Source organism: Sinocyclocheilus grahami, unplaced genomic scaffold, assembly GCF_001515645.1.
Source record: "Sinocyclocheilus grahami isolate Dianchi unplaced genomic scaffold, SAMN03320097.WGS_v1.1 scaffold238.1, whole genome shotgun sequence".
Classification (NCBI taxonomy): Eukaryota; Metazoa; Chordata; class Actinopteri; order Cypriniformes; family Cyprinidae; genus Sinocyclocheilus; species Sinocyclocheilus grahami.
In genome coordinates, this window is record NW_015505417.1 from 762,616 (window position 1) to 763,679 (window position 1,064).

Here is a 1,064-nt window from a genome sequence, read left to right on the forward strand (position 1 = left end):
AATAAATGCAGCCTTGATGAGCACAATAAACTTCGGTAAAAAAATAAAAATAAAAATCTTACTGATCCCGAACTTTTGAGCACTTTAAGCTGGCATTTAAACATTAATTTTAAATAGATTATTTACAAAAATTGATGAAACGTGAACAGGAGGAAACCAAACAGATATAAGACAGATATAATATACGTATGTGTGTGTGTGTGTGTGTGTGTGTGCGCGCATGCGTATATATATATATATATGGGATGTCAAAGCTAAAACGTTAATGCATGCAATTAATTCTACAGTCCTTAATGTATTTAAATATGTATATGCAGTTAACGCAAAATTACTGTTGCTTCTCTGCTTGCGATCAGATCATTTTAAGCTGCTGAACTCCAGGAAAGTTTTCAGTTCAATGATCCAGTAAGTGAATGCATTCAAACAATCCGTCCAAAACAGAGCTAATATAAACAAAACCAGGATGATTACATCAGAGATTGCAGAGAGAACAGAGACTCGTGTTGTGTTTTCAGTGAATTATTCATTCCAGTGTGTTTCGCTTTTAAACACGAGCTCTGTCGTATTCTGTGATTGTCTCTGAAGATAGCGAGCCCTCACACATCACAAGAAGTACAGACTGAACGGATTGTCAACACATCCCACCGCTGTATGGCCAGATGAGACGCAAACTACGTTTTCTCGACTGGATAACCAGTCTCGCTAGTAAAGTTTTGATGGATGAAGACTGCAATCAAGGTTAAGGTGATTGCGGTGGCGTACAGGAGTCGTACAGTAAGCACGCGTGAGTTATAATAATGCGTGTATGAGTGCTCTTGACGCACTGATCGCACATTGTATGTATGCACAGGCACAGACATTTCCATACATTCAAGTTGTTTCCACACACATTCGCGATAATGTTTTGTTTTATCATGTTTATGTTGCTGTGTTTAGTTATATGGAATGGATCTGAGTACTGTAGATATATGCAGTCAGCAGGCGGTTGGTTTAGGGATTTTTTGGTATCACCATGTGGTCCTGTGCGGTTACGCAACTTGACTTCTCTAAAATGTAAAAAAGCT